The 14665-nt window shown below is 34.5% G+C and overlaps 1 long non-coding RNA gene across 1 annotated transcript in view; it reads right to left on the bottom strand.

The window, feature by feature from the left end:
- The window catches only part of LOC309647096, a 542704-nt gene that overhangs the window by 268946 nt on the left and 259093 nt on the right, over positions 1-14665 (bottom strand). The gene's annotated exons all lie outside the window — the stretch shown is intronic.

Genomic DNA, 14665 nt, shown 5'->3' with positions numbered 1-14665 from the left:
AAGTGTTTTAAACCCTTTTTGGCATTTTTTTGGACAAAACTTCCTAAATCAAATTCTAATGAAGTCCTTTTGACCTCTAGCTTACTTTTGGATGCTTCAAAGGGCCCCTGAATCATCCCAAAGGGAGATATCAAACTAATTATGTTCATTTGGTATATTACATGGGAAGTATTGTCTAATGAGTAATAAATCTTCTTAGGATATATTGTATGGTAAATATTATTAATATAGATATTCTAGAAATTATATGGAGTTCCTAAAACTCTGATATGTCCTGGTAAAATGTTATCAGTCATAATTCTAGTTATTATCTGAAAGTGCTGTCTGTCACAGCAGTAAACAAGTTTCTTTTTCAATTGCATTATAATCAGGTTTTCTTATGCCTTTGCAAAAAATGCTACCCTTCGTGATTTATAGAAATAAATTTTTTGATGAGTACAGGCTTCTGACTGTCAGACCATAGCACTGAACTTGGTAAGAAATTGAAGAATTCTAGTGGGAAAACTGATGGCTTCATAAACTGTTAACAAAAAGGATTAGTTACATAGAACTGAGCAAACTGGTGAATATGGTTATAATGTTCTGGTTTCTATCTGAAAAATTACTGCCTTAAATCTGTGTTTTCCATATATAAAGAAAATTATCCCCTCAAACTAATTATGACTTACAGTAATTTGGTAAATTATATCTTTGTAAGCAGAATTTAAACCTTTATCTTTTTATCTTCTCCCTTCAGAGACTGGAAACTCTTAGGTTCCCAGCAGCTTTATCTGATAAATTAGGAAGTCCACCTCCTGACAGGTGCAGGAAACTCAAGGTATTTTGGGGACCTCAAAAAGGGAGGAATTCACCTAAATCCATAAGGCGAAATCTGTGACAAGCCCTTGACATGGCTTTCTTGGTCTTGGGAGGTCTTTCATCAATTAATCAGAATTAATTTGTGGACAAAATAATCTTGATTTGGTTATATTTGATAAAAATGAGTATAATTTTAGAGAAAAAAGAGATGTTTCAGTGGATATCAAAATTCTAATTCTGTTTATTGAGGTCTATATTCACTGAGACTCACTTCTTAGATAATGCCTTGATGTTTTGTTATATTGCTGCAAAGTTTAATTGAATTATTAAAAGGACCCTCTAAGTTTGTTTCTGAAGCTTAACTCAGTAATCTGTCTTTGGATGAAAATCAGATGCTCCATGATCTGCAACCCAGAGGTTAACACCAGATTATGGTCATTTAAATTTAAAGACTCCCTTATGTTGAGGACAAGAAAACCTTATTAGGGATAACCAATCTAGTAACACTAGGAAATGGGGCTGGGTGCTTTATGGACAATGCCAATATATAATTCCCCTTAAAGAATAAGACTGGTACAGAATAGACTAGTATCCCAGATGACCTGGGATATACTGGGCTGTACCTAATGAAAGTTCTTGCCTTAAATTCTTACTTATAACCTTACTAATACTGCTAGCTGTACTATTTTTTATATTACTTATTTTACAAAATTGCTGTTTCTTGCATTACCAAATGTGTGACTGATGTTCTGATTAAATGATGATATATAGTTTCATATGAGATCAGTGATTTAATAGTGTAACTCTAGATATGGGAAGAAGCAACAAGAGGGAATATTTTCCTGGACCATGATAGACTAGTAAAAGAGGTGGTCCAGAGACTTTTGGCTACTGTTAATAAGGCCTAGTCCAGTAATAGCACATTGAGTGGCCTATCAGGGAAATCTTCACCAGACCTGGGAATGAGCATTCCTAGCACCATGGGATGAATTGGTCATGAAAAGCCCCCCAAAACATGGTCGAGTTTATGACCCTGAATGGCCCTGCCAACTGAAATTGGCACTTGCCATATGCCTCTGCAAGTATTTGGTCAGTGGCCACTGGGGCCACTGACCTTCAACACTCCCTGAAAGGAGTTCAGGGTGGATATCAGGAATGAGGCACTCTGTGTTCTGAAAAACTGGCAGAACAGGCCTTCAGATAGTTAGATACTTTCAGGAGAAGATTTTATGAGCTCAAATTGTTGCATCTTCTCATATCTAGAAAAGAACTAAGATCATTAACCATGACATCTACTTTGGTCGCTAAGGAGAGAAATGCAATTGAAAGTCAAAATGGAGTAGCTGTGATTCAGACAACCAACATAATACTAGGTGGCATTATGGACGTGATTTGAGACAAGCCCTTGTGTTGCTGAGAGCTTGAGTTTCCTGAGCTGTGTCAGTTTTGGGATGCCACCAGCCATTCTCAAAACAACGTCTGCTGGCAGCTGGTAGCTGCAACCTTATGGTTTCAAGGTATCCTCTTGTAACTATTAATCTTTTAAACAATGAAATTGCTTTAGATCAGATATTAACAAAAAGAGGAGACATATGTATAGTGGCCAATAGCTCCTGTTATGTATATGTTAATGTTACATCAGAAGTTAAAAGCTACCTAGTTAAAATTAGACAACTGGCTACAAGTCTTCCAAAGGTATGAGGTCCAGACTGGGTTTTGGGCTTATTATGAATTTCTCAGGGAATGGGTTTTTTTTTTGTTTGTTTATTAAAATTCCATTTGTCACTCCTCCTACTACTTCTAATTGGGTCTGTTTCACCAAGGTGAGGGACCAAGGGATTGAGATCTTAATCATACAAGATTCAGATCCAGGATTTGGAACTCATAAATATTTCCAATTCAGTGTCTATTACCCAAATTGAGACAGGGCTATGCCCCATTTCAGCAGGAAGTGGCCAGAGTTGTCATTGCCCCATTCCCTGAAAGACTGAAGATTATCAAAGAAAAGGGGGGGATTGTAACTGAGCCGGACTTTGTGGGGCTCCTAAGTACAAATCCTTTCTGTGTTCCCTGTTTCTCGTTTGTAGGATATAGGCTACATTCAGGTTCCTTGAACTTCCCTGAGTTCCAAAGTGCAGATTCAAACTGTTGTTAATCAGGGAAAGGAGGGGATGCAGAAACAGGAGAGGAGCAGTCAAGTGGTGGTACAGCCTTGGGGCAGGGTCCTGGTTCCTCCTCAAGGAGTATGCATAACAATACCTTTGAGTTGTTCTGCAGGACTGGGGCCCCGTCCAGGTGGAGGATGGTAACATCAGGCTGAGCAGAAGATTCCTGGAGCACCGTCCTGTTACCTCACTACCAACCAATCAGAAGAAAGTCACACACTATGCAGCCCTCACTCCAAATTTTGCCTTCCTGTTCTGTGCCCAGTGATGACCATCATGTTTGGCCCCTGTCTGTTTCAACTGCTAGCAAGGTCTATCTCCAAAAGCGTCCCACAATTTCAGGCTAAATTTTTGTTACTATGAGGGTGGAAGCTGGTTTCAGACACAGAATACCTCAATTTAGATCAGGTAGAGAGAGACTTCTACTCTACTAGGCAGGACAACACCCACTCTCAGCAGGAAGTAGTTACAGAAGAAAGAGACCTCTGCCCCAGTTCCCAAGAAGTATCTTGAATATGAAGTCTCTCAGGGAGAGATTTGTTAGGGGAACCGCTGAACAAAACCTCCTGCCCTGGCCAGGCATGATAGTAACCATTTGAGTGAGTTATCTTACAACAGGAGGCCCTGGTAAGGAATGCAGAACTGACAAACTACCACCAACAAGAAGAATTCAGGAAAGGTCAAAAGGAGAGAAGAGATGCCAGTCTCTATGTCCTACCAACCTCCCAGAATCCTTCTTGCTGGAATCCATTTTGGCTGAGCAATGCACACACCACCAGGAAGGACCCTGAGTCAGAATGATTGGCCAGAGACAACCCAGAAACTAACCCCATTACCATAAAACTAGAGATTGTGAACCACTTGACAGAGCAGTTCTCCTGGTTTCCCTTACCCTGCTGCTCTCTACACGGGCACCCCTTTCCAATAAAGTCTCTCACTTTGTCAGCATGTGTGTTTCCTCAGACAATTCATTTCCAAGTGTTAGACAAGAGCCCACTGTTGGGTCCTAGAAGGGGTCCCCCTTCCTACAACATAAATACTGCATTCTCACAATGTAAATACTCTGGAAGGGTTTATCAGACTAATCCCAGTGTACCAAGGATCCGTGTCAAAGTGAATCTAAGAGACTCTGAAGTCTGATCAGAGAATTCAGAGAGTGACCGATCTCAATCATTTACTAAGAGTTTTTTGGATGCATCTTCTATTTGAAGTGCAGGAAGGATTTAGGAACAATGATTGTACAAGAGTCAGCTAACTGCTGTGTTATATTTCACCCAAATAGTCTACAAGATAAAAATCTTAATCCCTCTTAAATGTGATAGGGAAACTGAGGACCAGATCAGATGATTACTACTTCTTTAGAAGAAAGCCTGAACTACCGCTAACAAATTTTCATTGAATTTAAAAAAAGGAATTCCAAGAAGGGAAATTTAGGCACCATTACAAAGGGTATTGGATGGAATGTGGCCAAAATATGACAATGTCTACTACACTACTACATAAAACCTTTGATCAGAGTTTGAAAATTAGGTACTTAGTATTTGATATTTCTTCCTCATTCTTAAATCTTTCAAGAGGATTGTCTACTTAAATACTCTTTTCTAAGAGAGAGGTTTGGTTTTATTAATTGGTCTAGAGGGTTTTTTTTTGTTGTTGTTAAAAAATAGGTAATGTTTACATCTTCTATATCCTTACCTATTTTCCCTGTGATTTCTTTTAAAACCTGGAAGATTTGTATGAACATTCTATAAGTTGGTTATGGATTTGTCAGTTTTTCCTCATGTATTTCAAAGTTATATTACACTTATCTTACATTAGTTTCAAAACTTCCTGTAGAACTCTGAGGCCTGCCTTCCTTGTCTTGTAGTATCTAGTCTCACAGCTGATAATTTTTCTTTCCTTAGAGCAAGGTAGATACATTTTTCCTGCAAAGAATCAAATAGTAAACATGTTAGGCTTTGTGGATGGGATAATCTCTGTTGCAGCTACTCAACTCTGCCTTTGTAGTTTGAAAGGAGCCATAGACAGTATGTAAATGAATGAGTGTGTCTGGGTCCCAAGGGAACTTTATTTACAAAAACAAGATGGCTGTGGGCCTTAGTTGTAGTTTTCTAAACTTTGACTTTAGAAAATAAACACTCTCATTCCTTCGGAAAGAATTAAAATTTTGTTTTGTTTTGTTTTAATCCTTAGGTTTGCAGTTACAGTAGTATGGGTCTACAAGAATATATATGTTTGTTTTTCACTAATCAAGAATGTCACTCAATGATGTTTTTCAATATAAAGACTTGAGATTTCATTCTAGAATTCTTTTTCTTTTACTAGATTGATGAACTATTCTTCTGTTATTCTATTAAAGAACAGTTGAAATTCTTGAATCTATTCATTATATTGTATAACTTTACTGTTTTCTATTTAATTTTTCTTTGGTGATCAGAAAAAATAACTCCTTTCTTTCATCTCACTAATTTTATATTTAGCTGGGTCAAATCTGTTATTTACTCCTTTAATTTTTTTTTTTGTCATTGTTGTTGTTAATTTAGGATTTGATGGTGTTTCTTTTTTATGGTAATATACTAAAAATAGTTTTGTTTTCTCCATTTTTTTGTTTTTTTGAGTGGTTTATTTTCTGTTTATGTGTTTGGTGTCTTTCTTTATGAAGACTATACTAAAATGTTCATTCTTAATTATCTGTTATATATGTAAATTATTTTATAGGCAAGACAGTATTTGTGGTGGGAATGTATAAATGAAAATCAGAATGAGTGGGAATTCCTACTCACCATTCAATGAAGTTCAGATATTCAGGACAGAGGTATGTTTTCAACAGTGGGGAAGGGCATTGCACAACTGGGAAAAGGTGTGCAGATAGTTATTCTGGGTGATGGGGATTTCTTTCCCTCTTGGCAGTCCTGTATTTCTTGATATTATATAATGTGTCTCTCTCCCAACTGACCAATCAGGGTGTATCCTATGTCAGAATTGTCACTTCAGAAAACTATACCTGTGGTTTAATTTAAGATCACATTAAAATAACATGAGAACACTAACACTGTACTTGCTATATCCACAGTAGCATTCTAAGCATTTTTCATAGAGTATCACTTTAATCCTCACAATAACTCTCTATAAGAGCTCTATTATCCCTTATGTATGAAAAGGAAATTGAAATTTATAAAGTTTATAAAACTTGCTCAAGTTTGTATAGCTAACAAGTGGAAGATTTGGTACTCAATCCCATTTTTTTGGCTACGGAGTCAGTGTTCTTAACTACTATCACACTATATTCCTATTTACTTGCTGAAATAGTTGGCTCAATGCCAATCTACCATAAATAGCCTAATCTTTCTTAAATTTGCTTGACTTGATCTTGGAATTCCAAGGTTCTACTGGAAATTTTTAATTGTTTTTAGATATCTACTCTATTGCCTATATAAGATTAATTTTTCAGTTCTGGTGAGTTTCACTGTCAATTCATGTGATTCATACTGAGCAGAAATTCTATGGTATTCTATTTTGCTCTGACTTCCTTTTACTTTTCCAATGTTTCAATTTTTATGCTTATTTTTTAATACTTATTGTCTTATTTTAATGAGATTTGGGATAAAAAGAGAGATAAATGATTTTAAACAATCTTCTTGAACCAGAAAATTCTACCTGATTTTTATAACAGTATAAAATCCCCAAAAAAAAGTTGCACTGGATTTTGATTAAAGCTTCCATTAATTATATATTTACTGTCTCAAAATTTTTTCTTTCAAGAAGGTACATGTGTGTTTGTGTGTGTGTGCATGTACATGTGTATATCTGTATGGGTATGGGTATCTGATTTTTTATGGCCTGTGTCCCTCAGAAGATTTATGTGATTATTATCATGAAGTAAATTTCTGATGTATTATTAAACAAGAAGCTTGACATTTTACTCTTAAGTATATATATATATATATATATATATATATATATATTTGTCTCTCATTAAACAAATATTGAACATCTACTAGGTTTAATATTTCCTGCATGCTGAGTATATAGCAGTGAAAATGACAGAAAGAAATCTTGGTCTTGATGTAGCTTACTTCTAACGGGGAAATTCAATAACGTAAATTCATATAAAACAAAAAAATATTTCTTTTCAGATATCTAGATTAAACAAAATTAAAGCATCCACTCCTTTAAAAACCTTTGAGAAGTAAAATATTTCCTCATTTTCTAAAAATCAATTCCAGATTAGCGTTTTTGAAATTTACATAGCCTTGATATTTTCTTGTATATTTGGCAAGAAAGTGAGGTAAATTCAAATCAACAACTATTTATTGATTAACTATTGTATAGTCAGCACTGTGTATACAAAACCGTGCTGGTAGACTCATTAACAATCAGGCAAGAAATACATGCACTTAACACAGCTATTAAGACAAGACTATAAGTAATTAAGACACAAATGTAATAAGAGCTCCTACAAGAGTTCAAAAGTATATAAAGTTGTACATTAAATATAATTATCATTAACATTACACTGAAACAAATCTAATTTTCATTTAGCAATTCAATAGACAATTTAGCCTATTTCCACTCCCTCAAGATTATATTATGAACATCAAAATATGGCATAATGCAAAAAAATGGCTAATGTATAAAAGCATAAGTATATTTTTAATTAAGTGTATAATTAAATTTTAAATGGAACACTTTTTAACAGTAGCACTTATATCTTCTCATTTACTTATCCAAATATTCGATGTATTTTCATACTTTTCACATAGGCCTTATAAAATACTTTATTTTACCTTGCAAAATATTATGTTTAGTTAAAGTAATGAAATTACACTTCTTTTATTTTTAAAGCTTCTAATGCCTACATGATGTCTTTCTACATTGTCTGTGATGATCTCTAGAAGATAATAAGGCATTTTAAGTGAAAGTATTTTGGAAACAGATACACATATAGTCAAGGCACAGGATATATGCACAGCTTATGTATTCATAAGCTATTTTATTAGCATGATTTTTATGCCATTCATGCTAGCAAACATATAGTCTTGTGTTGAATTTCTAAGACCTGTAATAATGTCCCTAAAATATTAAGAAAATGAATGTGACTCAAATGAAAGTGTTACTATGGAATTACAGATTATGTTACTATGAGACTATTTTCTGAGTCTTTCCCACTAATATTAGTAATACATGAGGATGACTCTGGAGAGTTGACAGAAAAATTAATAGTTCAAGTATGACTATGACCTTTCTTAAACTATTTTTTCAGGTAGCATAAGAAAATTTATCTTTGGATACACTATGTCATTAAATTCTTTCAGTGTCATAGTGCTGGGCTGCACCCCACAGGACTACAAGCCCTGCACTTGCCAAGCTTTAAGACTGAAGAAAGAGCCCAGAGTCAGCAACAGAGACATCAATAATTTAATGGATGAGGGAGCTTACACATCTGAAACGAGGTCTTGGAGCTACACCCCACCATGTGCAGCGGATGGTGGGCAGGACATTGTGGCAGTCTTTGCTCCCAAGGGGACGAGGAGATTGCAAGTTATAGGTGGAATTGAAGTCAGGTTGGCTCATTAGTTACCAGGGAAACCTGCAGAAGGGCACGCCCCTCACCACCCCTTTGATAAACTATCAATCGCTGAGGCCTGGGGCAAGTATGTAGGAAGATTAGTCATGTTCATAAGGTATAGGTGAAGCAGGCACTGGTCAAGCAAGGAACGTAGAGAGAGCAAGAGAACAGCCATCTTGAGTGGTCTGACAATAAACATAGGTTTTGGTCAGACATGAGAAAGATCCTATAGGGCAATATATCCAAGATCAATTGTAATCTCCAGCTAAAGATTTGGTGGGGAAAATTAGTCAAAGTAGGGATGAGCATAAGAGTCTGATACACAAATGAATACTCCGTATCTCATTTTCTACTTCCGACCATCTTCTACTTAAAGCAGGGAAGGCATAGTAGGAAAAGATACAGAGACTAATTTGACAGTAGAAAAGATGAATCTGAAATTAACTGGGTTCAGAAAAGAAACCCAAGCCAAAAATTTCCTTGTATATGACTGTTTTCCCCACTAGACCGTAAGCTCCCTGAAGGTAAAGATAAAGTGGAAATAAACCTTGACTATATCTACAGTGCAATATTCAATGAGATATGAGCTTTCTCATACTTATATACATATTTATACATCTGTGATCAATCCTTTTTATTGTTACAAAGTATACATAACATGATATTTATAATTTTAACCATCTGTAAGTATACAATAGTGGCATTAAATACATTGACAATGTTGTGTACCCATCACAACTATCTACACCCCAAACCTTTCCATCATCCCCAAAGTAAACTCTGTACCCATTAAACAGTAACTATTCCTCCTCAGGAACCCCCACAATTTAGTCCCTGCTAATCTCTTTTCTGTTTTCTGTCTCTATGAATTTGCCTATTCTAGATACCTCATATATATAGAATCATACAATATTTATCCTCTGTGTCTGGCTTATTTCACATGTTTTCAAGGTTCATCCATGTTGTAGTATATATCAAAATTTCATCTTTTTTATAACTCATTAGTATTCCAATGTATATATACACCACTTTGTTTATCCAGTTATCTGTTGACAGGAATTCAAGTTGTTTCAACATTTCTGCTATTGTGAATAATGCTGCTATGAACATTGGTGTACAGAATCTGTTCCCTGATTTCAGTCCTTTTAGATATATACCTAAGTAGTGAAATTTCTGGGTCACATGATAATTCTATGTTTAACTTTTTGAGAAACTATCAAACTGTTTTCCACAATAGCTGTACCGTTTACATTTCTACTGTCAATGCACAAGTGTTCCAATCTCTCCACATCCTCACGAATATTTGTTCTTTCCCTTTTTAAAATAATGATCCAGGAGGTGTGAAGTGTAATCTTACTGTAGTTTCGATTTGCATTTCCCTAATTACTAATGATGTTGAGTCTTTTCATGTGCTCATTGGCAATTTGTATATCTTCTTTGGAGACATGTTTATTCAAATTATTTGCTATTTTTTGAATTTTGTTGTTGTTGAGTTGTAGAAATTTTTTATGTAATTTATGTATTAATCTCATATCAGTTATATGATTTTAAAATATTTTTCCATTCTGCAGGTTGTCTTTCCACTTTCTTGAGAGTGATCTTTGATGCACAGAAGCTCTTAAAATTTTGTTCAAGTCCAATTTATCTATTTTTTTCTCTTTTCTTGCCTGTACTTTCGGTGTTATATCCATGAAATCTTTGTCAAATCCAATATCATGGAGATTTTCCCCAATGTTTTCTTCTCAGACTTTTATAGCTTTAGCACTTAAGTTTAGGTCTTTGACCAACTTTGAGTTAATTTTTATATATGGTGTAAAGTAAGGGTCCAGCTTCATTCTTTTGCATGTGAATATCCATTTTTCCCCACACTATTTGCTGAAAAGAGTGTCCTTTCCTACACTGAATAGTCTCAACCCCCTTGTAGAGAATCAATTGACCATATATTTGAGAGTTTATTTCTGGGCTTTCTAATCTACCCATTGATCTATATGTCAGTCCTTATGCCAGTATCATACTGATTTAAGTATCACAGCTTTGTAGTAAGTTGCAAAGTCAGGAAATTTGAGTCCTCCAGCTTTACCCTTCTTTTTCAAATCTGTTGGCAATTTGGGGCCCCTTGAAATTCCATATGAATTTTAGAATCTGTTTTGTATCTCTGTGAAAAAAAAGCTGTTGGAATTGTCATAGGGTTTACATTAAATCTGTAGATCACTTTGAATAGTAGTCAGTAGTCTCCATATTCACAGATGCAGAACCCACGAATACAGAGAGTCAACTGTATTGACATCTTTTTAAAAAATTTTTATTGGAGTATAGTTGCTTTACAATATTGTGTTAGTGTATTCTGTTACAGCAAAGTGAACCAGCTATGCATATACATATATCCCCTCTTTTTGGATTTCCTTCTCATTTAGGTCACCACAGAGCATTGAGTGGAGTCCCCTGTGCTATACAGTAGGTTCTTATTAGTTATCTATTTTATACATAGTATCAGTAGTGTATATATGTCAATCCCAATCTCCCAATTCATCCCACCCCACCCCCCATTCCCCCTTGGTATCCATACGTTTGTTCTCTATGTCTGTGTCTCTATTTCTACTTTGTAAATAAGATCATCTCCAACAGTATTGACATCTTAACAGTGTTAAAGTCTTCCTATCATAAACACAAATGTCTTTCCATCTACTTAAATCTTTAAATTCTTTTGGCAATATTTGTAGTTTTCAGCATATAAGTCTTTCACTTATTTGGTTAGATTTATTGTTAAGTATTTAAATAATTTAGATGCTATTTTAAATGAAATTACTTTCATAATTTTCTCTTCAGATTGTGTATGGTGGTGTATAAAAATGACTTTTATTTTTGTTGATCTTATACTATGCAATTTTTTCTGAATATGTTTATTAGCTCTAATAACTTTCTTCTGGATTCTTTGGGATTTTCTATGTATAGGATCATAACATCTGTGAATAGAAATGGTTTTACCTTTCCAATGTGAATAACTTGTCTTTCTTTCCTTCTTTCTTTCTCTCTTTCTTTCTTTCCTTCTTTCTTTCTTTCACCTCTGATTTAAGCTTTCAGTAACTTGTTGAATAGCAGCAAAGGTGAAAGTGAACATCCTTGTCATGGTTTTGATTTTAGGGGGAAATCTTTCAGTCTTTTACATTGAGTAATTGAGTATAATGTTTTTTGTTTTGGGGCTTTTTTTTTGCTTTATTTTGCTTGTTTATTTTTAATAAATACCCTTTATTATATTGAGGGTTTTCCCTTCTATTTGCAGTTTTCTAAAATTTTTTTATCATGAAAAAAGTGTTTGATTTTATCAAATGCCTCTTGTGAATCAAGATGTTCATTTGTTTTTCCCCCCTTCATTCTATTACTGTGATGTATTACATGAATTGATTTTCTTATATTGAACCACTGCTGCATTCTTGGTATAAATCCCACTTGGTCATACTGAATAATCCTTTTAATATGCTATTGGATTTGATTTGCTAATACTTTACTGAAGATTTTTGCACTTATATTCATAAGAGATATTGATCTGTAATTTTCTTTTCTCATAATGTTATTATCTGACTCTGGAATCATAGAATGAGTTAGAAAGTGCTTCCTTCTCTTCTATTTTTTGTGGAACAGTTTGAGAAAAATTTGTGTTAATTCTTCCTTAAAATTTGGGAGAATTTATTTCTGAGGACATTTGACCCAGAACATTTCTTTGTGGGGAGTTTCTTTACTTGTTATAGATATGTTGAGAGTTTCTATTTCTTCTTACAGTTTAGGTAATTTCTATGTTTCAAGGAATTTGTCCATTTCTTCTGTATTATCTAATTTGTTGGTATATGGTTTTTCAATAACTATAGTTGGCATATAATTGTTCCTATAATCTTTTCCATTTCTGTAAATTCAGCAGTATGTTTTAATTTTGATTTTAGTTATTTGTATCTTATTTCTTTTGGTCTTTGTCAGTCTAGCTAAAAATTTGTCAAATTTGTTGATTTTTTTCAAAGAACTGACTTTTAGTTTCATTGATTTTCTCTATTTTTTTCTATTCTCTGTTTTATTTATCTCTACAATATTTTTTTTATTATTTCCTTCCTTCTGCTAGCTTTGGTTCTTTTCTGCTCTTCTTTTTCTAGTTGCTTAAGGTGTAAAGTTAGGTTATTGATTTAAGATCTTTCTTCTTTTTTAATGTAGGCATACACAGCTCTTTCAGTCTTCTTTGAGTAGGCTACAATGACAGAAGTAAATAAAATATAATATTTCAAGAACTTTAAAAGAAAATCTTTAAGAGAGATTCCACAAAGAACACTGTGCGATATCAAGCTATTTGTTTTAAGAGATTTTGAAGAGTTCCTTTTCTTCTAGAATTTTCTATAAAAGTATCATTTTGATTCACTTTTATGATTCATGAAGTTATTTTGAAAATAAAAATTTAGATTGTTCTAAAAGCATCTGAGGAATATATTATCCTTCTCCTCCTCTTCCTCCTTTCATCATCATCTTTGTCATTATCATTACCCATTTAGTCAAAGCATCAAAAGATGTACCCCCTTTGGACTAGGCATGTTGTAGCAATTTATCGAAGTGTGTGAATGAAAATCAAGGCATGGATGTGCAAATCACAGAAGTTAGAGTTTGAGTGGATTGAATCGTCATTGAATGATGGTATTGAGAAATAACACAAAGGAAGGGATGAGATTTGGATGCTGAAGAATGCCAGGTTAGGGACTAAGTGGCTAAGAAGGTGAACCATATTCTAGGATGTCATCTCAAGATAAATTTAAATACATTTATATTTGAAACGATAATTTGTTCCATAAACTATTCGCCTCTGTTAAGAGTTTTCATGATCTACTGAGGCTCTGATACACTTTTCTGAAGAAACAAATATGATGTCATATTGCAAAAAGGCCTTTGTGGCCCTGTCAGTGATTAGCCATTTGACCCCATATAAAAGTAAACCCTACAATTAATTAATGCCTAGTTGTTCCTCTCTGTGGCTTTAGTCACTCATCTTACCTGTGTTTCCTTATTCTTTGTCAGTGACCATACCTTTCCCAAAACATTCAATGAGTCAAAGTCATAGGAGATTTATGACACAGTGAAAAAGTCAGCTATTTTTAGCTATCATCTATGTTCACAGAACTTTTATCTATGTTTTCAAGATTAATGGTGTGATTCCCAGTTAAGATTACCTAAAAGAGACAGATGGTGTCACCACCAAGAAATCTGATATTTGGTAGGCATGCTAAGTCAGAAAAGCCATCAACATTATTTTATCACCTTCCTCATTCATGATCACACAGTGACCTCTGATATTAAAGGGTCAATGTTTAAAATCACTACTCATCTTTTCCAGTTGCCAAGTCTCACTGCAAAAGAAATGTATTTTGCAAGATGGTCATCTGTTTGTGATTTTCTTATTCAATATGGCAGTGTCAGGCTGATGTAGAGCCAATTTAGTAGCCAAAGCCTCAGAAAGCCACTTGACATGTAAACATATTCAAATCCTCTAATCTTTGAAGACTCTACATGTTAAGGAGTAATTTCATATACTCTTGCTACTTTATAACCTTCAAGCAACATTTGGTGCATTGCTCCTCAATTTCCTTTTATTCAAAATGAAGGGTTTAGAATAAATAACATGCTGAATCACTCTAGACTCTATGCATTGTTGGTTCTTCTCTTTCCCAGTTTCACCGAAGTTTGATTGTTGACTTTGTCAACTAATGGAAAGTCATTAGGGCTCCAGGCAGTTATTGCAGTAGTTCATGTTCATTAAAAATCTCCTCAATCCTGCCCCCAGACCAAATGAGTAGCCACTGACTGGGTTATGTTTTCCTTATGTTATGGTGAGGGCAAAAGCAAGGGGAATGGAGTCAATCACATATATTCTTGCTGGGAGTTGGCATACATCTTAACTGCTCACATTTATTTGCCAAAGCAAGTTACATGCACAAGTCTAATGGGGCAGGGAAGAGTTGTCCACCTACACAGAAGCATGACAAAAGTAGGAAAGGATTTGTTAACAAATAATAGATTCTACCATAGGCTACACACTTGTTTACAAATATTTACTATCTTTCCACACAAAAAAGTATGTTCACCCTCTTCACAAGACACCTTAAAA

The sequence above is a fragment of the Balaenoptera physalus genome, assembly GCF_965194825.1.
Source record: "Balaenoptera physalus genome assembly, chromosome: 17".
NCBI lineage: Eukaryota > Metazoa > Chordata > Mammalia > Artiodactyla > Balaenopteridae > Balaenoptera > Balaenoptera physalus.
Note: the sequence above shows the minus strand (reverse complement) of the source record. Positions and strands in the feature narration are given on the sequence as shown.